The 23,691-nt window shown below is 44.9% G+C and overlaps 1 protein-coding gene across 2 annotated transcripts in view; it reads right to left on the bottom strand.

The window, feature by feature from the left end:
* The window catches only part of APBB2 (amyloid beta precursor protein binding family B member 2), a 378,415-nt gene extending 362,906 nt beyond the window's left edge, over positions 1 to 15,509 (bottom strand). For both annotated transcript variants that reach the window (XM_032852788.1, XM_032852806.1), the window contains exon 1: positions 15,303 to 15,509. The gene's annotated coding sequence lies outside the window, so the exon portion shown is untranslated. The remainder of the gene's footprint in view (positions 1 to 15,302) is intronic.
* Positions 15,510 to 23,691: the final 8,182 nt, after the last annotated feature.

Genomic DNA, 23,691 nt, shown 5'->3' with positions numbered 1-23,691 from the left:
AACTTGGTCCTGTCCAGACCTAAAGTCTATGCTCTCTTTCGAACAACATGGATGCAACAAAAGAAAAGTTAGGCTACGCAGGCACTTGGATTTGAGGAAACACTCAACAAAATCAATGGGGAAAGTGCCACCGTTTTGAAGGACATTCAAATGAACCTTAATTTTTACCAAACTGTTTCATTTCCAAAGTAGAAGTCAGGAAACAAATATGGCCAAAAATTTGCCCTACATAGAGCACACCCAATTCACAATTTCAAACTTGTCTGGCATCAGTGTTCATCTCTCATAAATGAAACCTTTTGGAAAGGCAAGAGCTTGGTATCAAGTTCAGGTTGAGTGACACCTATACTCACCCCCAGAAGCTCTTGGGGTCTGTGCCCTCAGCACCCCTCAGAGCTTCAGCCCCTGTGGCAGGTGGCACCAAGGTTAGAGCACACCCAGAGCAGCTTCAGTCTCATAAGAGGACATGGTCTTCTCTCATAGCAGTTCTCTCTCTCTCTCTCTCTCTCTCTTTTTTTTCTTTTTGGTTAAACTTTTTTTCTTTTCTTTTACTGTGGTAAAATACACATAAAATTCGCCATTTTAACCATGTTTAGCTTGATAGTTTGGTGGCATTAAGTACATTCACACTGTTGTACGGCCCTCACCACCCCCCATGTTAACTTTTCCATCTTCCCCAAATCATACCCTGGATCCATGAAACACCAAATCCCCGTTCCCAGGTGCCTGGATGGCTCAGTCCGTTGGGCACCTGGGTGGCTCAGTCGGTTGGGCATCTGACTCCTGGTTTCAGCTCAGGTCATGGTCTTAGGGTTGTGGGATCCAGCCCCGTGTAGTGCTCTGTGCTCAGTGTGGAGTCTGTTGGTCCCTCTCCCTCTGTTCCTTCCCCGCTCATGCTCTCCTCTATCACAGTCTTTCTCTCTCAAATAAAAATAAAGTCTTTAAAAAATAAATAAATAATAAAATAAAATAAATCCCCTCTTCCCCTCCCCCCCAGTCCCTGGAAACCACCTTTCTACTTTCCGTCTCTACAAATTACACTATTCTGGGTACCATAAACATGCTCATATGACACCTGTCCCTTTGTGATTGGCTGATTTTACTAAGCATAATGCCAGTTCTTTTTTGTTCCCAGTTAGTCTCCTTGAAGAAACACCCTGAAATGCACATCTAGAGGACATAAAAATGAACGTGTGAGAAATTTTTCTTTCCCTTTTACTACTTGCTAAAAGAATATAAAAACACTAGTGACAGTTAGGAAGAAGAATGAGAAAGCCAACAAAATCATCCACAATCCCACAGCAGAGGCACTCTGTCTTCCCTTTTACTCATTCTCTCATCATCGTTTGCTTTATGTAAATGAAATCTGCATAATTACATAGTATTGAGTATCCTTTAACTTAACCATCAATCAAAATGATACACCTTCAAGCTTTTCAAAAATTAACTCCCAAGGTCAACAACAAGGAAAAATAAATGTGCTTTCATGAAAACCTGGATCTACCAAGCTCTCCCACGGTAGAAAGACGACACAAATACAAACACCATGTAAATGTTAAGCAAAAATGTATATAGATTCTGAACGTGGCCATCCATCCCACTGTTATCTCTCTCAATGGAAAACAGCATAACGACATCTAATGAAACTGTTTTCTTCCCAGGAAATAAAAATAATAATGCCACAAATCAACATCCTCCCCAGTTTTTTTTTTATATTGATTTTTCTTGCAATACACATGGTCTCAGAACTAAGGGGGGAAACATATAAAATTTAATAAAACTCCACATCTTATTTTTGTTTCTTGTTTCTACTTGTGGCTTGTAAAATATATATATAATATATAAAACAGCAGGATCTAGTAACAGTAGAGGAAAATGATTTCAGATGAAATAAAACTCAAGTCAGGAGGAGATGACTTTGATCGGGAGACAATTATACCTAAGTTGATGGGATGCCAGACTTCCTTTATTTGTTTTAGTAGAAATAACCTCAAGTCCTAGAAAAAAGACATTTTTAGAAAATGACACTGACCCAATTGCTAGATCCATGAATAAGAGCAGTGAGTGTTACCTTCGTTCCACCACTCCTCACATGTTTTCTGCTCAAATCACTGGAATATATTCAACTTGAATGGGGGCTTTTGGGATACTACATCACTGCAGAAACAGAGAGCCCGTCCACAGTAATGGTATTCAGCATACCCACCACTCATACTGAATTTCCTGTTTCATGTAGGAAGAACGGAACCCATGAAAACAGAGAACCCCAATACGGAGGACCCAAAAAGACTAGTCTTTCCAAATTCTTAGATCCAGCTTTTTTAACCCTATTCTCAGTCAGGCCCTGAATGCATCTTTCTAGAAATTGCCCCAAGCACAAAAAAAAAAAAAAAAATTCAGTAGCACATGATGGGGCCTCCTTCCAACCCTGGTAACTGACCCAAATGCTTTTACTTTGAATTATTTTATGAAGACTCATCCCAGGATCTCCCTTAAATGAAACTCTCAGGGAGCTTGCCCCACCTTGAACCTTCCCTGGCTTGTTGTGTCAAACTAGACCCATAAAGACTAACAAAAAATACAATTTCAAAATTAACAGACACTAAAACATCCGCTCTGACTTCAGGAAGGGCCAAAACTTAACACAGGTCAACTGAAAGGAAATCTAAATGCCAGTATTTTTTAGGTTGAGATTAAGATTGCACAACATCAGCAAAAACTCAGTATATAGTGTCCGACCCAAGTTCATCATTCCTACATAAGGCTCGCCCTTAGGAACCCCAAACAGGTCAGTCCTCTCCCCTTCCTTAACTTAGGGTCAGCTGACACCCAAAGCAATGTTTACACACCAAAAGAAGATAGAACAAAGTCAGAATATGAACACTTCAAACAGAAACCATTCTCTGTTAGAGGAACTGAGGCTTAAGGCCTGTGCAGAAACAGCTTGCGTCCCGTGTGACCCTCTAGCCAGCTCCTCCTTGAAGACAGCAAATGAGCGATGGTCTCTCAGGCTCTAAATGCCACCTATCTTTGCACCCAAATCAATGGGACTGACAACGGAGCACAAGGCATGTGGAAAACCAATACAAGAAATCCTGCCTCTGCCTTCTCTTCAACAACCGAAATCCCCGGAGGTTAAGAGTGGGACATGAAGAGGAAAGAAAAGTCTGCATCACGTGAAACATTCTTTTCAGCACCTTTAGATCTGGTCATCCAGGGTGTGCAAATGGAAACACCAGCTCATGGGAGACTGTGAAAATTATGCTTCCCCCCCCCCCGCCCCACCCTGGGCAAATGCTGCATTAAATGAAGTTTTTTTCCAGTCGGACTTCCTGGATATGTTGATGTAAAGAGAAAGTACGTGCAGTTTTCTGAACTTGTCAGAAGAAGCCTTTATTCCCAACATATTTCCAGTCACTTGGGATTCAGTGAACCCCCTTTGGGAAGTTCTGCTTCGGATGCTAGGGAGGCCAGCTTAGAGCCCAGATCTGGGTAAGCAGGCGCAATGATAAGGCATCGTCTCTCCTATCTTCAAAACGAGAGGGGCATTAGGGCTCCTCCAAGAGGTGTTTTAAAGTTAGGTCCTTGGTACCATTCTTGTGGCCTTATTGCTCCTCTCCGTGTCATTATCTGGACACAGCCGTCACTTCCTGCCACTCGGGACTCAGCTTAAGAATCACCTACTCACTTGATCTGAAGGAGCCCAGTGGGTGCTTTGCAGGACGTCGCACATCTCTGACTTCTTCATGGCACCTCCCACCCGGAAAGCTGAAGTGTTTGACTCATTGCCATACCCTAGGGCCAGCAGCACGTACTAGGTGCTCAATTAAACAGACCGAGTAAGTACATGCAAGTGGTCTAGCTATCCCTCCCTCTGACTTGGAGAAACGATGACTTAAACATCTGGTTACATTTCCTATCAGTTCAATAAGATTTATTATTTCAAATAAAAAGGCCATGGTTATGCTACGCTGCTAAATTATATGACAACCGCATTTCTCTTGGGACACATATTTTCATAGCAAGACACTATTTAAAAACCTATGTATTTTTGAGTCATTCCAGAAACAGTAATGGGTTTAATATGAGCTCCTCCCCTGCCTTTCTAGAATTTGGACACAAAACCACACAGCTAACTGGCTCTTACATTAACCAAACTCATGCTGATCTCACCAACATCATGTCATAAGCCTATACCATCACAACTGGGGAAAAACTATCAGAAAAACTAGCTGCGAAAAACGTTCTCGTGCACATTTACTAAGGCCTCCGATGGGGGCACCTGGGTAGCTCAGTCAGTTAAGCATCTGCCTTGGGCTCAGGTCAAGATCTCCAGGTCCTGGGATCGAGGTGCGTTGGGCTCCCTGCCCAGCAGGGAGTCTGCTTCTCCCTCTCCCTCTGCCCTTCCCTCCCACTCGTGCACTTTCTCTCTCTCTCAAACAAATAAAAAAAGTTTTTTAAAGCCTCCAACAATAGTTATTTTTCATTCATAAATTCACTCTTTGATAAACGTTTATTGAACATCCAGGATTTCTAAGCACTGGGAGCATAAAGATGAAGAAGTAAAAGTGTCATTCCTCAAGGGGCTTACAGACTAGAAGAGAAGCCCGAGAAGTGAGTGGTTGTAATGCAGTGTGACAGTAGGGGTACAATGGAAGAGGGATGTGAGCTACTCCCCTTGGAGGCTAGAGAGTCACCCTGCTCTGGGTAACCAGGTACCCATGGTCTTCCAAGTGTGCTCCTCAGACCCGCAGCATCGGCATCCCACAGGACATTGTTAGACGTGCCAACTCTGATCGTGCCACACAGTCCTGTGAATCAGAAATTCTGGGGGTGAGGCCAGCAATGCACATGTTGTAGCAAGCCCTCAGGTCATTCAGACACACACTGAGGAGCATGACAACGAAGCTACTTCCTGAAGGAGTGACGAATACACAGATAGTAAGGATGGCTGCAGGCAATGGGTACGGAGGATAAAAGCCCGAAGGCTAGAGAAAGCCAGGCGTGTTGTCAGAACGGCATGGCTGAGCTCAGAGCACGAGATGGAGAGAGCAACATAGATCATGAAGGGTACCAGGGTGAAGCCAAGAGGCGGGCGCTTCATCTTGAGGGCAGCGAGGAGCCCCTGGAGGCTGGGATGGGCATGCCCGGGCCTGCAGAGGATTCCAGAAGATCACCTCCGAGGCAGTGCAGAGAATAAACAGAGAAGCCACAGAGAAGGTAACCTGATGAGAGGTGATAGTGGGGGGAAGGGGGGGAGGCTGGCTATCAGCAAAAGCAGGGCTCCAAGAAGGAGCTTACCTACCCCCTGCACAGATGGAGGTGCCAGGCACACTGTGGGACACACTGAGCCTCCCTTCTCCCTGGACGCCTTGCCTGACACTGCCCCCCACACACCCCCAGCCAAGGCAGATGCCGGTCAGGGAGGGCTGAGTACTTCCCGCCTCCTTGCCTGGTAGCACACGGCACCTTTTATCTCAGCGGCCAGTGCTTCCCTACAGACAGACAGACAGCTTCAGGCAGGCAGAGACCGGGGCCATCCTGGTCAGTTTCCACCCTGGTCCGTTTCCACAGGCAGCAGCTGGAACGGCGCCCAGTGCTTCGGAAGCCAGACTGAATGAATGGAACCGGCCAGGCCAGGAGGCCACTGAGAGGCCACCGCTCTCATTCAGGGACGAGATGACCGTGTCACGGGGAAGGAATCAGAGAGCTTAGGACAGACTGAATGTCTTCATTTTTCTCTAGTCTGTTGATACCATTCAAAACACAGAAGGAAAATCTTCACAAGTCAATTCTGTTGGGAAAATGGGACAGTAAATGTGATCTGCTGAGTGGAGGCCAGTTCTAGGCCACAAAGACAGTGCTACCTAACTAAGATAGCAAGTTTGCTCTCTTTTTTGTTGTCAGAACAGCTCTAGAACCTTGAAGGAGAGGAGAAGACCAGGACATTTTAAATCCCACTGACACAGCCTGCCTCTCTGCTTTGGTTTTTAGAAATGATTTCAAGTAGGTAGATGTTGTGACCCAATTACAGGGTATTTTGGAAGGAGTAGGCACCTAACTTGGGGCTGGAGCTGGTGGGCGTAGAGGGAAGAGTGAGTTACTAAGCAGGCAGTACCACCTGCCTCTCAATCTTGCAAGGAATTTTATAGAGAAGGGAGCTGTGACAATCAGGAAGTAAGGCAGCTCTCCGCTGACCTGCTTCCTGTTTTCTCACCATTCCCAAAATAGAGCTAAGGAAAATCATAAATATATTTCTCAGCCCTCCAGGGAAAGGTTCATTAAGGGCATGAATTTGGGTCCCTGGGAAAAAGGGATGAAAGACAAAGCTATTGAAGGCCCTAGAATCAAGAGATGGAAACAGTGGAAAATAAAACCCATGGACGAAAAGGAACTAAAGAAACAAAAACAGTGGCCAATGCTTACACCAAAGCCTCCTGAGAGCCACGGCCACAAACTCGGGTCCCCTGGATTCTCTGAACTCACGCTCTCTGGAGTCAAAAGTTAAAGTTTTTGCTTAAAATAAAAAATAGTAGTGGGCGCCTGGGTGGCTCAGTGGGTTAAGCCTCTGCCTTTGGCTCGGGTCATGGTCTCAGGGTCCTGGGATCGAGCCCCGCATCGGGCTCTCTGCTTGGCGGGGAGCCTGCTTCCTCCCCCTTCTCTTCCTCCCTGCTTCTCTGCCTACTTGTGATCTCTGTCTGTCACATAAATAAATAAAATCTTTAAAAAAAAAATAGTAACAGTTAAGATCTAACTTTATGCCAAGTATTACTCATTATTATGTTCAGAAATTAATACATGAAATCCTCTTAACAACCATTTCATATATAATATCCCTACTTATGGATAAGGAAACTAAAGCACTGTCAATTCTGTTCCCCACCTGTAATTCTGTACTTCTGTTGTCCCCAGTCATGTGGCTATTAAATTGCAGAGCAATAATTGGAACCCTGAGAGTCTGGCTCTTAACCACCAAATCCTACTCCTTCCCCACAGGACTGTCTTGTGCCTACATTTACTCTAGGATATTTACAAGCATTCTTGGCCTCTACCCGCTAGATGCCAGTGGGACTCCTTCCACAGTCATGAAATCAGAAATGTCTCCGAATACTGACAAAAGTCCCTGGGGAGAAAAACTGGCCCCCCTTCCTCTTCGAAAACCACAGCTAGAGAGATCTGAAAGGCCAAATCTCTAGGTCCCCTTTGGAAGGAGTGGCAAATAGAAGAAACATGCTATAGCGGCTCTATGGAGGGAAGGAAAAATGGAAAAGGAGTCAGCCAAAGGGTATACTGTAGTGGGGTACTGTACAGGAGTCCCTGCCACGTCTCCTGTTTCGTGAGGCCTCTCAACTCCCACGGAGCAAGGACAGCCTTCCTTCTCTCCACTCGCTCAGACCTCACACGCACCTACCGCCATACCTTATCATCAGTGCTCTGGTACATTCCTCTCTGTCTGCCTGAACTTCGCACAGAACAAAGTATGTGCTCAACAAACATTTGCTAGACAAAGGCAGGAACAAATGAAGCTAAGGTTTCTTGTTATCACCAAAACGTCTGCCTGTCTTCACTTGCGATCTGAAAAATGCATAAATAAATAAAGCTTGGGTATTGGAGAGGAGAAGAGATTCTGGTGAGATATTAGAAGAATCGGAGGTTGAACCATTGCTTCTCAAAGTATCTATACCCCTGGGGCGCCTGAGTGGCTCAGTCAGTTAAGAATCCACCTTTGGGGGGCGCCTGGGTGGCTCAGTGGGTTAAGCCTCTGCCTTCGGCTCAGGTCATGATCTCAGGGTCCTGGGATCGAGCCCCACATCGGGCTCTCTGCTCAGTGGAGAGCCTGCTTCCCCCTCTCTCTCCGCCTGCCTCTCTGCCTCCTTGTGATCTCTGTCAAATAAATAAATAAAATTTAAAAAAAAAAAAAAAGAATCCACCTTTGGCTCAGGTCATGATCCCAGGGTCCTGGTATCAAGCCCCATGGTGGGCTCCCTGCTCAGTGGGAAGTCTGCTTCTCCCACTGCCTCCCCCCACATTGTGCTCATGCTCTGTCTCTCTCCCTTTTTCTCAAATAAATGAATAAATAAATAAAAAGTGTCTATACTCTTGTGAGTCCAGACCATGCTTCAGTTAGGTTCAGAAATTTCATTAGTTCACTTAGGAAAAAACCAACTCAAGAAATCGAACTCACGCTAAAGAAATTCTATTTTATTCCTTCCCACTGACAAACAGTACTGCCTTGAGCAAATCAGCAGAGCCACTGACTCTCTGGCCCAGGACAGAAGTCCACTTGGGAAATCAAATGCAGATCAGAAGGAAAGAATAGAACCAACACCCAGGAGCCAGCCAGATGCTCCCAAGGAGAGGCACCGTCAGCCAGAGTGCTGAGGCTTTCTCTCCAGACCCATCACTCTGGCAGTCAGAAGCCTCCAGTCAGCCACAGGCAGCCTGAGAAGCCTGGGAACTCTCACTTCACCTTTTTCCAGTCATCGGAAGCCTCTGTCATCCTTGCATTGCCTCATGGTTGGCACATGACAACGAATGAGATCCCGGGGTATTTTATTTACAACAGGAACATTCTAGACTGCAATCTGTCCAGAGAGGTTACACAGCAACGCCTAGTTTCAGACATATTTAGAAATGATATTTGGACTTTCTGCTACTCGATGTGTGTTCACATGCAAAGAAATGCACATTGGAGCCATAATATGAAGGAAGTAATTCAATCACGAAGTGTGTGGATTTACGTTAACGTCCATTTTGAAAATGGATGAAGGGTGAAATTTTCACCTTTTCCCCAAATGGTAAATTTAGGAAGGTTCCTCACTCATAAGAGAGGAGATAGGGAGGAAGTGAAATGTTTCTTGTATACGAGGCACACAGTTGACCCTTAATTACTAAGTGTTATTTCTGCCTCCTGTCGGTCCTTCAGCAACCCATGGGCACCTCATTACTGAGTACAGTTACCAAGCAAGCACCACAGTTTACTGTAAAGGCTTTAGTGAAAGGGACCTCAGTTTCCTTGTCTCTAAAATGGGAACCGCATCAGAGCGTTCTGTAACAATTAAATAGGACAATAGCAATAAAAAAGCTCTTAGCACAAAGTAAGAGCCCCATAATTACGTTAATAATATATTATCATCATGATCCCCAATATCCAGATATCATTAAGCATAGATTTTTAAAATATTACCTGAAAATATATTATTCTGTTAACCTACTATTTAGAACACAGAAATACTTTGGGTTTGCAATTGCATGAGCAAATTATTCTTAAGCTTCCTCCAGTGATTTATCAAGGCTTCCTCTGGAAGACATGATACTGCAAGGGTCCAAACCAAGCTGTGGTTCTATGGCCTTGACTCCATCAGTATCTCCCAGAATCACCAACCCCAAATTGCTAAAGCGTGCTGCCTTGGCAGAAAGAGGCCTGCCTGCAAAGAAACCAACACCAAGATCTGTCAATTTGCGGCCTTGCCTGCTGAAATTCACATTTCAATCAGCTGTCCTTTCTGCTCTCTCTGACCCTCATCTTTCATTTTGGCACTTGCACGGACATTCTTGGGCTATAATTCAAAAATATCGGCCGGTTCCCAGAGCGCTTTCAAAATTAGCTTCTCCTAAGCTCCTCAGACCCTGAGTCTATACCAGTGACCCTACATTCCTGGAAGGCCCAGAGGCCCCATCAGCCCACCCATAATCTCCGGTTTGGCCTGGTCTCCACCACTCACTCTATCCCAAGGGCACGGCTCTCAACATCTCAGGCCTGGCTTCCCAGACTTATCAATTTCATGGACCATTAAGCTGACAAATAAAAATATTCCCACCAACTCATAAAAGAAATCTTACCCCCAGATCGGAAGGGTATAGTCTCAGAGGAAAAAGGACACATCTAATTCGGACACACTTACAAAATATTCACTACATCACCATCATTATTATTTTGATAAGAACAGCAAACACACCACCAACGGACAATGGCCCATGGGCCTAATACTGTGCTTTGCACTTTTAAATTGTGTGGAAACTAAAATCTGATGTATAGGGTGGGAATTTGGGAAAGGTTACATCCTATATCAAGACTCCCTTCTTCAAAAACAACATTAATTAAAGATACGTAAATTTTTTAAAAAGAAAAAAAAAATAGCATTTCCCTTCACTCTCTAGAGCTGTCTACAAGTTCTCTCCAACCTCATCCTCCAAAGCGCACACTTCTCCTAGCTCAGCTACAGAACCGCATTCTTTTTAGTCAACTTTAAAAGAAAAACACAAACAAAACCACTCGTCCTCCCACTCTCCGCATTCCTAAAGCATACTTTCCAGTAGAGTTACACTTTAAACACCTCAGCTATAACCTAGCAGACAAAATTTTGCAAGATTTCCACAGGGGGCAGAGGAAAGAATGGTTCCCCTTATCTATAAGCACTGACAAATCATTAAGAAATGAAGACACACCTTAATCCATAGTCTCGCACCACTTATCTTTTCCACGGTCTCTTCCCATCTTTGTCCGTGTAAGTCTGTACATTTTACGTACCAATAAATTATACACTGAGACTCTCCTCCTGACAACAAAAGTCATGCCTATCCTGGCATCTACTCAACACTGAGAAGACCAGGTTAAGACTCAACCGTTACGGAAATAAGATTATGCAGAAAGGAAGTGTCTCCAGCGAGTCTACACTTTAAGGCCTCTAATACTTTTAAACTGATACAGGCTTCTTACTTATTGCCAACTTGGGGTGACTTGACTGTCTTCTACCTTCTGTATCCTGCCTCTCTTTCGCTCTCTCCTCATGTTGGGAGTTACTGCCCCCACCCCCCAGCAGACGCCCAGCAACCCTGCGGCCTGGTTAATATCAGCAGCGCTAGATTCACTGCCTGTTTATTATCAATTATTAAAATGTGGGTAACGACTCTGGCATCTGCTCACCTGCCTCACTTAAAGGTTCATGATGCTGAGTTTTGTGAGCATCGTGAAAGCAAAGTGCACTCCAAACCCCAAGTGGATGGGTTTCCTTTGCTCTCTGCCCCATCATTGTCACTTGCCAAAGGTGGGGGGGGGGGATTCACGACCTGTTGGAAGATGAGTGGGTGCGTTCCACCAGCCACCACTCCGGCTACTGCGGAGCTCACCCTGGACACCTGTGTAGCACAGGAGGACGCTAACATGATACGATGATGAGAATTTTATTCCAGAGACCAAGGGCTTCATTTTTAATCAAGGGCTGAGGAGAGAGAACGGGGACATGGAAAAGGCTTGCCGAATTTTCACGGCAGTGGGCCCGGCACCCAAGACACCTTTCTCTGTGGCTTCTGTGGTGACGTCTTTCTCAACTTATCTGCTTGCCCAAGCGCAGACACTCCCCTCAGAATATGCTTTATGACAGTTTCAAATATCCACTGTGCTTCATTCAGATCTAATCCTCACCTTGTCTCCTACACAGACAACCATTCTTTAACAGAAACTAAAAGGGAGTACAGATTTGGCCAAAACAAAACAAAACAAAAACAAAAAACGAAACCAAGACATTCCTCAAATCGGGACAAGCCAGACTCAGTGAAACACAAAATCAGCTTCCTCTACTGCTTTGAATGAAGGGCCCCCCTCCTCCAAAGGCTGCATCACAGACCCCTGGAACAGGACAAGAAAAGCCCATTCTACTGCAACTCTCATTGTACAGATGGAAAAACTGAGGCCCAGAAGAGTACACTGGCTTTCCCAAGATTACACAGTAGGTTAAAGTAGCAGGAGAACCTGGCCCAGAAGGCAAGTCTTGGGAGTCACTGGTTGGCGGTCTTTCCACCAAATCCCACCAGACTATTTATAATGGAGAATTTGTCGCTCTGACTCTGAAAAACCATTTCAACTGAGAGAAATGCCATCAGCCTGCAGAATATGCATTAATAACACATTCAACATAAAATGGGTAATCTGGGCTTATCTTCCTTACACTTAAGCGTATTTGTTGGTAGCACAACACTGCTGAAAATAAATGAGCACGAAAACAGTTTTTAAATCCAAACAGAAGATTCTTTAAAACATTCAAATCATTTTGAAAACATGATGTTCCAATCAAATCTAATTCCAAATAACAAATCAAAAATGTTTCACAAGAGAATGCTTATTTAGTAACAATGAAGCCCGCTGAAAATATTCTCCTATCAGATAAAATTTTCAAGTTCTACTGCTACGCAATCAAAGGACTGTCCACCACCCCAGAGGGGTTTTCTGGGGAAGCTGACATTCATGTGAAAGATGCTGACACATAATATATGTAAGAAGCTTAATATCAGATTGACACAGAGACCAAACATTAAACAAACACTAGTTTCCTTAACCCGGGGAAGGAAAATAAGTATTGCCCACGTAACTAGTAATACCTTCTTACAATACTTTCCTAAAAGTCCTACAGCCATGAACAACATTATGACATCAGAGTATTGTCTATTTTAAAAGTTTAACTGGGGTGCCTGCGTGGTTCAGTCAGTTAAGCACCAACTCTTGAGCTCAGCTCAGGTCGTGATCGCAAAAGTCGTGAGTTCAAACCCCACATTGGGTGTGAAGCCTACTTAAAATAAAAAAAAAAAAATTTTTAAGGTGTAACTAAAAAGGAGATAGAGAAACAACATTCCATTTTTCTTTTTTTTTTTTAAGATTTTTAAAATGTTTATTTATTTGACAGACAGAGATCACAAGTAGGCAGAGTAGCAGGCAGAGAGAGAGAGAAGAGGAAGCAGGCTCCCTGCTGAGCAGAGAGCCCAATGTGGGGCTCAATCCCAGGACCCTGGGATCATGACCTGAGCTGAAGGCAGAGGCTTTAACCCACTAAGCCACCCAGGCGACCCTTCCATTTTTCTTAAAAGACAAATTTAGATATCCTGGAATCAGAGTAATCAGCATAACCCTGTACTAATATTATGGCAAGCCTTTCAGTATTTATTTCTGTTGTAACAGGAAAAAAAAAAAGAATTCAATGTTTGTTGTTTTCCTTGTGGTAGGAAAAGAAACAGTCATGAAAAAGCTGAAATGTGACATAAAAAGTAACGGTTTTAAAATATGTTATCATTGCACACAGGGATTCTTGCAATACTTAGTACTCTTTTTTTTTTTTTTAAGATTTTATTTATTTATTTGATAGAGATTGCAAGTAGGCAGAGAGAGAGGAGGAAGCAGGCTCCCTGCTAAGCAGAGAGCCCGATTCGGGGCTTGATCCCAGGACTCTGGGATCACGACCGAGGCCAAAGGCAGAGGCTTTAACCCACTGAGCCACCCAGGTGCCCCTTAGTACTCTTTTCTTAAATAATTTTGTAGTCTCTTATTCGTATTACTCCAGTTAAATGTAAAGCACCAGTCTTTTACACTTCAGTTCATTGAGTTTTCCACTACCACTTTATACAAGTTTCAGAAAGTACTGAATAGTGTGCTGCCTCCTTGGGAGTGAATTATCTAGTTAGAAGTATCCGTTGGAAAAGAGAATAAAAGTTCAAGAAACTCCTTCCGTAAAAAAGGATCTCAACTCTGGAGTTCTTTTTCTAAGGCTCTGAGCAAATATCTAGGAACATCCCTAGATTAGGAAGACCCCAAGTCATTTGGGAGTGGGGGGGCACACAGTGATGATGACAAAAGGACAACAAAAGAAGTCTTGAATCTGCTTCTCCCCTGGAGTTCTGACTACTAGCCCATTGTACTCTACTGCCACCTGTGTTCTCCCAGCATCTCCCCCAACCACGAGGTTCCTCAGCCATTTCATCAATGCCAACCCTTCAAATCAGTGCTTTCCTGATTCTGCAAGTTACGATAAACAACTGATCAACAATCAGTTTTCAAGCTACAGACAGAAAACACAACTAAGTTCATTAAGAAATCCCCCTTCAAAGATTATGTTCCTGGAAGGCCAGCTATCCTTAATTATCAGATATCCTTAATTATCAGATATCCTTAATTATCCTGGCCATTTGAAGGCAATATTTGAAATACAAGTCCATGACTAGGAAGAAAGAAAAAAAAAAAAAAATCAGAAGCTTAAGAGACCCAAAGACTGAACAACAGATCAGGATGCCACTGTGTGCTGGTTTAAATCACTTAAATATTACAACAAATGACAAACCAAAGCCAACCTCACAAAGTTTCCGCATTTCTTGGAACTGAAACAGCACCGCTGGCATCATTTAATGATAATCCTTCAGGTATTTCACCTAAGTCATCAGGCGCGATGGAAAGCCCGTGACTGAGGACTTCCTAAAGAGCCCAGCCTCGCCGGAGCTGCCGACACTGTGTCTTACTGTCTTCTCAATCTGGGTTCTCCCAACCACTCCATCCATCCAAAAACGTTTGTGACAGTCGTGGCTCTCAGCTGCGCAGAACTTGACTACAAAACGGCTACAACTCTCAATCTGATTTCCCCCATTTATTTGCGTTTAGTTCAAGTCCCACACTCCCTCGGCCCTTCGCCCCCTGCCCCCTCAGTTCTAGAGAGCTTCAGTGCGTTATAGACCACCTCGCATTGTTTCTTGGGGACTCCGCATCCCTGCCTCCCACCAGCACTGTTTTCACCGCACAAATGTCATTTCCATCGTCACCCCCTCCATTCCGCCCGGCGGGTAGCCGAGGAGCCTTCAGGACCAAGGGCCGGCTTCCCCCATTCGGTCCCCTTCGCACAGCCGTTTTCTAGTTAAAATGCTCTCTGCCTCCAAGGGGGAAATGAACTTTTCCCCCTTTGATCTCCCGGCTGCTAGCGTCTGAACCCCTAAGAAGCCAGCGCCGTCTCCAACTCCCCGGCAGGAGCGCGCTGCCGCCCGGGGAGGGAGAGCCCAACCGCACAGCCGAGGCCGGTGCCAGGGAAGGGGGTGTGCGCTCTTCCCCGCCGGCTCCCGCCCTCACTTTTCCCCTCCGCAGCCCCCACCCGGGCGCACCCCCTCCAACCCCGTCTCCCCCGCCCCAGGCCCTGCCAAACCCGGGCTGCCGAGGGAAAGAGGGCGCCGGGAAGCAAGAGGGATGGAAGTCAAGGAGTGAGCCCGCAGTCGCCGTGCCACCCGGCCGGCCCTGCGGCGCGAGCGCAGGGCGCACCGGACTCGGGAACGGGCACCCGCTGCAGATGCGGTGGCAGCTGCTGCAGCTGTGGCTGCGGTGGGGCGGGCGGCCGGGGCCGCGCAGCCCCAGGGGCCGGCAGGAGAGGAGCAGCCGCCGGGGCTGCGCGCAGCTACTCGTCGCCCGCCGCTGCCGCTGCCGCTGCCCCGGTCTCTCGCCGGCACTCCCGGGCCGCCCCGGGGTCCAGGGCAAAAGCAAGGAAGAAAGCGAGGCTCACCGGCGGTGCGCGCCGCGCTCGCCCCGGCACCGGCGCCCGGCCGCTCTGCTCCGTCTCGCCTTACCCGGAGCGCCCGGATCAGCTGCGGGTGCAGCGCACGAGCTTCCTACTTGAGACCAAGACCGGCTCCGGCGACTGAGCATGCCCAGTGCCGCTCGGCGAGTCCCGCGCAGGCAGCGGCGCCGGCGAGATTCCACTTCTCCAGGCTTTGGCGGCGGCTGCGCGAGGAGAGGCTGGAGGGGCCGGGCCAGGCGCGGGCTGAACGCGAGAAAGGCGGGGCCGGGGGCGGGGGCCGCGGAGGAGGGGGCTGGACGCGCTCCGAGTGCGACCCCTGCAGGCAGAGGCTGCTAGCACTGTGGGACCCACAGTTCCCCAATCGCCTGGGAAGATGGCAGGGAGGCTGAGGGGGCCTGAGTGTCGAGATGCAGCCCGGTATCCCCTCCATGTGGCCTGGCGTCTGTCTGCACCAAAAGGCAGTTGGGTAACCTCATCCCTGGCTATTCTTTTCTCCCACATGTCTGCAGTCCTTTATAATGGGAAAATGTACCCAGATGAGAACTGCCCACACCCACCCAGTTGCAACTTGTAGGCGAGAACTCCTTCTGCCTCCTTATCCTGAACCCCAGGCATATGCCCCCCCCCCCCGCACGCGCACGCGCACGCGCACACACACACACACACACCCACCCCATTCCTTGATGTGAAAGTCACAGCGAGATGACCTCAAGGGAGAAACATACCTGCAGGCGGGGAAAAGCACAATTTCCTTTTCACCGGGAATATTACATATAACTGGAATTGTACGCAGACAAGCAGAGTTCTGCTAAGAATGGACACTCAGTAAGCGGTAATCAGTGCTCTGCCCTGGACACTGTGAATGACATCCCCAAAGCGCGCTTAGCGTTGTTCTTCTCCAGTGCAGTGGTTGTCAAAGGTCAGGATCACCCCGAGGCTTTACAGGAATAAAATGCTGGGTCCCACCCCCAGAGTCTCTGCATGAGTAGTGGGTGTGTGGTGGGGCCCAAGCCTCCGTATATCTGGTAAGCTCCCAGGTAATGCTCGTGCCGCCTCTCTGAGGACCACACTTTGAGAACCATTATTATACATTCATATACACACAGCCTTACGTATGATCTGTGTCAAGGGGATTGTGCTAAAAGTAAATTAATAGTAACTTAAGTTACGGCTTCTCGCTCATTCTCCTCCCCAAACTTCCGGAAAGCACTGCTTCCTCAAATAACAGACTCACACCTAGCTGGTCCTTATTCATGTGAGGATTCTGTGTGGTTGCGGTGAGCAGTACTCTATTGCTTCAAATACCATGTATTTATTGAGGATCCTTAAGGTTCACAGTAAGCCTAGGAATACCGGTAAATAAAAAACCCCAGACCCTTGCCTTCATAGAGCTTGCAGTCCAACGAGGTGGACAGACACCCACCAAATAATCACTCACAAATGTCATATAAAACGTGGAAGTGTTAGGAGGAAGATCTACTACACGTGGATAAAAGAGTGTATAATGGGACCCTGATGCTGACTCACAGTAGGGTTGCCAGGAATGAGTGGTGGAGGGAAGCTACCTTGCGGAAGACCGGTTTCCGACGTTTGCTCCCCTAAAACCTCTCCCACGAACAATTTTCCTCGGACCCACCTGAAGGCCAACAGCCACGTTGCTCCTTACTGTAACAGAAAAGCAATATTGCCACTGAGAAATCCCTGTAAATCCATGAAAGTGCTCACCCTTAGGGCTGAGTCCGCCCACCTCAAGACCCGCCTAATGAGTCTGAGACCCTGGACAGACGGAGGCCATACTTTTAACCCAATCTGGGAAAATGCAGACTCTGAACTGGAAAGCCTTCTAGTTCTGGTCTATGTCCTTCAGGTTCAGAGAAGCGAAGAAATAAGCCAACCCAAGACCACTCGGCCCTTCAGTAGCGGGACCAGTCTCCACCCTTCCTGATAGGTCCTCTTTCCGTGCACTCCATTCCCACGGACTCCGCAGCTCCCCGCGGCCCTCCAGGAGTCCCACCCTGCTGCCCCTCTCCCGGGGGTCCCAGGGCGACCCACCGCGCCCGCCCCTCCCGGTTCGGTCTCCTCCAGACCCTGAGGAAAACCCGCGGTGGAGTCCTCGGCGGCGGGGCGGGGCGACGCGCGCAGGCGCAGTGGCCGCCAGGTTGGGCCGAGGAGGCGCCCAGCTCCACACCTGATGCAATCAGCCTTCCGGAAACGGGCCGGGCCGCGGCGCTCACCCAGGAAACGTTTCTGCGCCCTCCCCTGGCCAACTGGCCCCCCGCCCGGGTTCCGAGCCACCTCGCCGCCCGACTTCGCCCCGGCACGGAGGGCGACGTTCGGCGTCCCCCGGAGGACCCGCAGGAGTCGGCAAGTCACCGCCTGCGAAAGCAAAATTTCTGGCTTCCCTAATAGTGACGTGGAAACGGCCACCGAAGGTTCCGTGGAAATTCCCTTAATTATGTATTTGCAGAGAAGACCGGCGGAGGCGGGGAAGGCTTTTCACCTGCTTTGCTGCGATCCTTCCCTTCGTCCGCCGCCCGACACACATCTTCCTTCCTCCCTTGAAGGAGCGTTTCTAGTAACAGCTTTAAGGCAGAATGGACAGGACTCCCTGCTACCCTCTCGGTCTTGCTGAATATGTAACAGCGCGTTGTCTCTGCTACATGAAGCCTTCCACCGCATACTCACTTTATAAATAAGTAATTGGTTCCTCTGTGCCTCATCATTTTAGTTTACAAAGGAAATCACTTCTCCTTTCACCGCCTCATGCAATTTTGATATCTATTGTGAGTGGGTTTTGTCCTTCATGCTGACTCACCCATGAATTGTTTTCTAAGGAAATGAGATATTCTAAGAACATTTCAAGAGCATGTTTATAAAAGAATGGAAGTTAAAAATTACCTAAGTCCTTTCAGGCTAAAACGGAAAAGAAAAGACAAATTCAAGGAATTTTATTTGTAAGGATACTTAGGAGATCATTCTAGAATGAAGCCTGGATCAACGCGGGTTTTACAGATGTTTACCTTTCTGTGGCCTAAAGAGGTCAATGACTTTTCCTTCCTTAAGCAAAACAGTAGCAAAACTGCACTTGAAAACGGATTTCTTAACACCCTAACGTAATGAAAAAATATATTTGTATTTTGCACAAACACTATACAAAGTGCAAGACTATATACAATGCTGTTTTTTCAATCTAAAGATTACAAAGTACAAAATTGGCCACAAAAGGGATCCTATTACTTGTCAGTAGCCCTGAAGTCCTTCCTCTTTAAATACTCCTTGATCTCCCTGACACTATACAACTTAGCCAGACATTGCTGAGATAACCAGAGACTAGGCTTTAAATATTTCCAATATGGTATAAAATTCTTCAGAGCTTCAAGACACCAAGGAATCTTTTGAATCAAAATTTAGAGCCTCTAGTATTTTTGCTTGACAGTGGTATATGAACTGTTTGAGGTTAAACCAAGGAAATTTTAATGATCACAACAAAATATCAGGGCTATGATTTGCCACTGTCGTGATTTAAAATACTTTTTAAAAAATGGAAATCAAAGTGAAATATAAAAGTTACTGCAAAATTCCTACCTACAATAAAACTTTTCAAAACTCTAACTACCTTTTTATCTTGATTAATGTATATTTCTTTTCAGAATGTTCTGACATTTAGAGATCTGAGAGAATACCTTTACTTATGCATAGAGTCAAGTAAATGTCAAAATACAGAGGAGCAAAGTACAAACTCATCACAAGAAGTTACTAGTTACAGAACAACAAAACTTCACCTAGTGCTTAGCTTGTGTGGATTCTGGCCATCGGTTATTAAACTTCACAACCGTCCCATGAGTAATGTACTATTGTTATCTTTACATTACAGGTAGTGAAAGTAAAGTTTGAGAATGTAAAGTAACTAATGTAAATACAGAGAAAATGATTGTGATTTTTGTTTTATATAAGAAAGGAAGTAGAGTACTATACTTACTCTCCTCCCAAAGATAACACTTGGTAAAATTAGTGTTTTCCACACATTCATAATTGGTAAATCATAGTCCCCAAACTTAGGACCAATCTTACCCACAGATATGAAGCAGATGATCGAATACCTAGTGACTTTTCGGGGGTACCAGCAAGGCCTGCCCTCTGATGGGCTTTCCATCTCCAGTTGGTTCCTCTAGTCCTAAACTATCCAATTCAGTAGTTGCTCACTAGCCATTTATAGTTACTTAGTTTTAAATTAACTAATTAACATTATAATTAAATTTTCAGTTCCTTGGTCATATTAGCCACATTTCAAATGTTCTATAGCTAAGCTAATGGCTACTATATTGGATGGTGCAAGTATAAAACATTTCCATCTCTGCAGAAAATTTTATTGGACAGTGTTGCTCTAGTCCATCCCAATACTATGAGGCTTTAATCTTTCTCCATTCTGTATCTGCCCTCCTCTGAAAGGGCCATGTTTCTAGCTTTACCTTTCCCATGAGTTTCAGTGCTATTAGTCCAAATTAATATTACTGTCAGTATAGAATACCATCATTGAAAGATACGGGCTTTAGAGCAAGACTTTATTTCCCATCCCAACTCTTTTATTTTATTTACCATCTGTGTAACCTTGGACAAATTATTTTACTTCAGTGAACCTTGATCTTCTTATCTGTAAAATGGGCATTTTAATCTTTTCCTCATGGGTTTGTTTAATTGAATGAAGATAACACACGTAAAGTTTCTGGTGGGCCTCACATAGATTCCTTCCTTCCACTCCAGTTTCAGTAAGTGACATCCCCGATTACTCAGATTTTCAAACTAGAAATCTCAGTCATCTTCATTCCTTCCTTCCTCCTCAACAGCCCGCTTTTAATTAGTCATCAAGCCTGTTGCTCCCCTCTCAGGGATGCTTCTCAAATCTGGGTGCTCCTCTCTGCCCCCACTCCCACTGTCCTCATTGGCGTTTCATGAGCTATTTCAGTATCCTGCCAACTGCCCTTGGTGGCACCCATCACTTCCATCCAAGCCCTTCCTCCATGCTGCTGCCAGAGTGATCTTTCCAAAAAGAGATGCTGATGATTTCACTTCCCTACTTAAAAACCAGTGGTGACTTCTGGTTTCTTAAGGATAAAAATTTAACTATTAAACCTAAGGACTCATGAGACCAACCCCCCCATTCCATTTCAAACCTACATTTGGCTCCTCTACTGCCAATCACTTAAAAAAGCCTCCCCTCCCTCAGCTCATTACTCTCCCTATATCACCCCTTCCCACCCCCCCAGCACCCTCTGCACCACCAACTAGTGCCCTAAGAGGCATTTCTACAACACATAATGGCCTTTCCTGTCTCTGTCCTTGCACACACCCTTCTCAAGCTGAAATGACCTTTTTACATCTCCTTTACCAGCCAAACTCCACTTATTCTTCAAGGTCCAGCTCAGAGATGATCAATTCTATAAAAAGCTTAGTCACCTTTTCTGAGGGAAAAGTGGTGACCAGCTCATCTGTGATGTCATAGGTTTAAGAGTATAGATGCTATATTCAGGCTACCCTGGTTTAAATCCTGCCTATACCACAGTCCCACTGGTAGTTTTGAGAAAGTGACTTACCCTCTCCTAATCTCAATTTCCTTGTCTGAAAATGTTGATAATCACATTATGTACAATTTAGTGTTGTTGAAAGTATATAAGATAATGCACACAAAATTCATAACAACATGCCCAGCTTATAGGTAAGCATTCAATATACATTACCTTTAAATTATTACTATTATTACTACCCATTTTATTATTTTGCCTCTATGTGGGCCTCCTTTTTTTACATTTTACTTTTTTATTTGTTTTAAAAGATTTTTATTTATCTATTTATTTGTTTGTTTGAGAGACAGTAAAAGCAAGAGAGATCATGGAGGGAGAGGGAAAAGCAGACTCACTGCTGAGCCAGAAGCCCTATGTGGGGCTGAATCCCAGATCCTTGAGATCACGACCTGAGCCAAAGGCAGACACTTAACCAACTGAGCTACCCTAGGACCCCTTTTTTTACACTTTAAATACAACTTTTACTTTCAAAAAAATTTTTTATTTCACATTTACATCGGTTTTACATTATATAAAAAGTTTTATCACAGAAATACTTGGTGTTTAGGAAACACTAGTAACAAACCAAAAAGATTAAATCTTCTATTATTTGAGATCCATTTTAGTTGCAAACAGAAGGAATTCTAGTTAACTTCCCCAGGATACAAAATGAGAGAAGGCATTGTCAGGTTGCCCACTGCATCAACGCAAAGATGGAGAACTGTTTTCGCAAAAGGTCAGGCTCTATGGAGGACTGGCAGCAGACAATACAGAGCAAACTATGGTGCAGCCTGGCAAGATGGTACCATCTCACTGGCCTCTTACTATGGCCACTATTCCTGAACTTTGGCAACTTAGCAATGCTTTCTCCCCATTCACGCTGACAACCTATATCTTAGCAGCCAGAAGGCAGAAAGAGGAAAAGTTTGCTTCCCTTCACATTCTCTGTTGGGAGGTGGGGCCTTCCCACAACCCAAACTCATACAGTAGAGGATTCACTAAAAATAGAAAAAGTGTCTCCTTGCCCTCACTCCCCTGCCCCATGGGGATAAAGTATCTGTCAACTTATCACTCATTTGCAAGCATCATGTACCTCTGTGCTTTCAAGCCTTTGCTTATGCCATTCCCTTTGCCTGGAATATACTTTGCTTCACACACTGATCCACTCACTCCTCCTTCCTTCACCTTGTCCACTTTTCAATATCGTGCTTATTCTACAAAGGCCAAGCTTTTTCCCTAATCGAGCACACAGGTTAATGCTCACTTCTTTGTTCCAGACAACATCATATGGTTTTGCATCACATCATATGTACAGTTAGATATTTATCAGTCTTTATGGTTATACTGTGAGCTCCTATATCTGGCTTTATCCCATAGAAGACACTCGATAAAAACCTGTTTAATGAATGAAAGAGAAAAGGGAAATTAGCTTTTATTAAGACACTGTGCCAAGCACTTTAAATATTAAACTCTATTTATTCTCAATTTAGAACTCTTTTTTTTTTAATTCCAATAGGCTGTGTCATCATTTTATAACAGAGGAAACTGAGGCATGGAGGAGCTAAGTAACTTTCCCAAGATCACACAGCTGTTAAAGTACAGAGGCAGAATGTGAGCAGAGAGGAGAAAGCTAATTAAATTAATCTGTAAAATTTCCCTAAGTATTGAAAATATATTTATTAAATTTTATAAGCTCTTATTCCACTGTTCTTTTTCTTTTAAGATTTTTATTTATTTATTTGACAGACAGAGATCACAAGTAGGCAAAGAGGCAGGCAGAGAGAGAGGGGGAAGCAGGCTCCCCGCTGAGCAGAGAGCCTGATGTGGGGGCTCAATCCCAGGATCCTGGGATCATGACCTGAGCCAAAGACAGAGCTTTAACCCACTGAGCCACCCAGGCGCCCCTTATTCCACTGTTCTTGAAAGATGATGATAGATGGGCTCTATACAGGAAATCATAGAAATTTAATTTATGAGCACAAAAGCACACAATAAAATTCATCACACTCTTTGTCTTTGCCCTTCCCCCAGGCGACCAAGAATTGTTATTGCAGACACTGGCATTTTATTGAACTGGTTCTGCCTACAAAGAATTTATGTTCTTATGCTTAGGGCAAACTCTTTCCCTGGCTATATGATATCCTCTCATCTCTCCAGAAAATCCTTGTTTTGCTTATTTTCAGACAATAGAAATTTGAGTCCAGATTGCCAGTATGCATGGTGTCTCACAATTAATCGTCTGCTTAGATAAAGGCAAGAATTTAAATCTTGTAAATGGAGGAAAACCATCATCTTCATGTTCAAAGGGTACAAAATAATACCATGCAACTTAGAGAAATACTCAATTTTAAATTCATATAAACGTAATGAAATAGAAAGGAGAAAATCTGAAATGAAGAATACTGTAAGACAGAAGATGTTATAAAAGAATGAGAAATCATCTACAAGAGAAAAATGCTTCACTCATACCTAGAGGTGGACAGGAAATATATTGCTAATTTGCAGAAGAATTGATTCTCCTTGATCAAACAAAAAATTTATGATCTCCTTTCTCTACTTGTTCCTGCCAAGTATCTTTCACTTTTAAGCACTTCATTACAAAATCTGCAAAAAGAAAATAAGAAGGAAGGGGAAGGGGGATGGAGGGAAGGAAAGAGGGAGGAAAGAAAGAGAGGTGGACAGGGAAAATGTAAAAAAAGACCTAAAGATCTCTTCAAGAGATTATTATCATAAGTAAACACCTGTCATTAGGTTAAATGAACCCTAACTCCTTATAAATATCTGAAAGTACAAAAAGTGAATTTGGGAGTGAAGGG

Source organism: Lontra canadensis, unplaced genomic scaffold (assembly GCF_010015895.1).
Source record: "Lontra canadensis isolate GAN:19392208 unplaced genomic scaffold, GSC_riverotter_1.0 scaffold1, whole genome shotgun sequence".
Lineage (NCBI taxonomy): Eukaryota > Metazoa > Chordata > Mammalia > Carnivora > Mustelidae > Lontra > Lontra canadensis.
This window is presented reverse-complemented; position numbering and strand designations above follow the sequence as displayed.